The sequence below is a fragment of the Rhinolophus ferrumequinum genome, chromosome 2 (assembly GCF_004115265.2).
Source record: "Rhinolophus ferrumequinum isolate MPI-CBG mRhiFer1 chromosome 2, mRhiFer1_v1.p, whole genome shotgun sequence".
Classification (NCBI taxonomy): Eukaryota; Metazoa; Chordata; class Mammalia; order Chiroptera; family Rhinolophidae; genus Rhinolophus; species Rhinolophus ferrumequinum.
In genome coordinates, this window is record NC_046285.1 from 81489502 (window position 1) to 81492320 (window position 2819).

Consider the following 2819-nt stretch of genomic DNA (forward strand, 5'->3'; position numbering starts at 1 on the left):
GGATATTTTCAGTCTCTTCGTTTTTCTGTCAGCTTTTTGACGACAAATTATTTCTTATTATGTTTATAATTTGCATTTTCATAGTGCAGTAAAATAGTTTTTTATATGTTAATTGGCTATTTGTTTATCTTTTGGTTAAAGTAACTATTCATATGCTTGGATCATTTTTCTATTAGGATATTTAATAGACATTTGTCTTTTTTTTTTTTTTTTTTTTGTCATTGAAACATCCAAGCATCCTGGTCTGGCCAGTTGGTTACTTTTGCCGAAGTCACTGATGCTTGAGGAAATAATGCAAAACCACAGGGTCAGTTGATCAATAATCCAGGGCAGGTCTGATAACGCCAGTGGCTGTGTCCTCACCAGACTTTCTGTGGTGGGACCTTGGCCTGTTTCCTATTGTCTAACCTCCCTTTGTCCCTGCTCAAGTCCCAAGCTTCCCATTGGTATGATAAGATACCTGCTGGCCTGCCCTAAAATTCCTTTTGCTTAAGTTAGCCAGAGATGATTTATTTAATAACAACAAAAACTCCAAAAGTTACAGAAATCAACAAGAGAGTGGATCACAGTCAAAAGACTTTTCAGATGGTGAGGACAATCTGGAATTGGTTATGTAGCATGAATGGGGCTGAAGGCAATGAAAATCATATTGGTATTCAAAGATTTGAATTTGGCAGTGCCTGGCAAGAGAGGGTAAAGCAATTATTATTATGTCAAATTATTTAAATTATTGTTTGCGGTGACCTGAAATGAAGTACCGATTGAGGATAGACAGTATCTATTGTAGGGCTTTTGGCCCCTCTATAGATAACACTATTAAAATAATAGACTACTGTGCTCGTTTGAGCAGCACATATACTAAAAAGTTACAGTCATACAGAGAAGATTATCATGGCCCCTGTGCAAGGATGACACACAAATGCGTGAAGCGTTCTGTGTTTTTAAAAACTGACTACTAATATAATGGACTGTTGACTAAACAACATAATCATCACAATGCAGCTAGGATAACATTACAGCAACACTTGTGTGTTTTCTTTTTATATTGTCTTGTCTGAAATTTTAACATCCTGTATAAAATATGAATGTTTCTCAAATAAACTATGAATGTTTCCTGTATAGTATGCGAATGTTTCTGAGAAGAAACTCTAAATAGTTAAGAGGGCTATAAAAACGATACCAAATAAGGGTGTAAGTTGACAACCTTAAAATTAACATAAAGAACAATTCTTTGTTATATTTTAGTGACCCACCAAGAATAAGAGAGTAGTATATAGTCAGATTATAATATTCTTGTCCACTTTATTCTTTCTGTCTGGTTACAAAATTTTTTGACTTCGATAAAAACATGCATCTGAAATGGGAAAAAAACCCACATTTTCCCCCATCTTAAATGGAAATAAAATGTGAAAAACCACGTTGTTATTGCCATAAGATAGTATGAAAGGGCATAGGGAATTCTAGGTCATGAGTAAAACAGTTGCTCTAGGACACTGGGCAGCTTAAAGGAAAGCAATAACAAGCTTAAGTTCTTAACTTTTTGACTCAAAGCTTTGGATTGAAACCAGAGGACTAACTAGAATTAGGCTAAAAGACTCTTATCTCTTAAAACCCTAAGACTGATATAACTTAGTATCAAATCAAGGTTTGATCCGGTAAGCTGCCAAAATTACACTATCAGTTGAATTCATAGCTTCCTTGGGTCTTTAATGTGAAAGTTAAGTAATCGCCAAGAAAAAGTGAAACTCAGAGAACTGGAGTCAGCATACGTAGGTTCTAGAGGACATGGACTATGCTACCCCCCAATTCCCACTAAAGCTTGCTTGTTCTCCAGATTAAAGAGCCCATCTTTCAGGGTCAGGTAAGGCTAGTTTAATGTTTTCTCCTGAAGAAGGTACTTTGTAAAAGAACACCAATATTCATCATACCCTTCTGCATCCATTCTCTCTATACACACAATTAGGATTAGGGTGCAGAATGTAGTTTGGGGCCAATCACAAAATCAAACAGAGGAGTAGAAGAACTAAGACACACACACAGAAATAAAAATAAAAACCTCACTGCTGTATGGTTTATGATGAATTGCATTTTTTGTTGGGAAATACACTAGGGATTATATGTATATTTGTAGAGTGTGTATACATTTGATTTTAATAGTTTGCTAAAGCGATTATATCAATTTTATGTTCATACCAGAAGTGTATGAGAGTTTCACCTGCTCCACATTTTTACCCAAACTTGGTATTGTCAGTCTTTTTCATTTCAGTCATTCTGGTGGATATGCAGTGATCTCAATGTGGCTTTTTTAGCAGTTCCCTGATGATTGGTGAGATTGAACATTTTTCATATGTTTATTGATCATTTGTGTATTTTTCATATAAAATATATCACATTAGGCACATGGTCAAAATTTCTTGATCATTTTTTTTCTAGCGGATTATCTGTTTTTAAAACATTTTAAAAATCTTTTTTATTATTTTATAATTTCAGGTGTATAGCATAATGTTTAGACATTTATATAATTTAAGAACTGATCCCCCTAACTAATCTCGTAACTATCTAGCACTATACATAGTTATTACCATGTCATTGACTATATTCCTTATGCTTTACTTTATATCCCCATGACTATTTTTTAACTACCAATTTGTACTTCTTATCCCTTCCCCTTTTTTCACCCACACCTCCCAAGCCCCCTACCACCTGACAACCATCAAAATGTTCTCTGTATCTATGAGTTTGTTTCTGTTTTGTTTGTTAATTTTGTGCTTAGATTCCACATATAAGCGAAATCACATTGTATCTGTCTCTCTCTGTCT

General features: G+C 34.5%; 1 non-coding gene across 1 annotated transcript; it reads left to right on the forward strand.

Annotated features, from left to right (window-relative positions):
- The first annotated feature begins 834 nt into the window (after window positions 1-834).
- On the forward strand, window positions 835-943 carry LOC117014870 (U6 spliceosomal RNA). Its single transcript, XR_004421630.1, has one exon. It is a non-coding gene; the product is annotated as a U6 spliceosomal RNA (small nuclear RNA).
- Window positions 944-2819: the final 1876 nt, after the last annotated feature.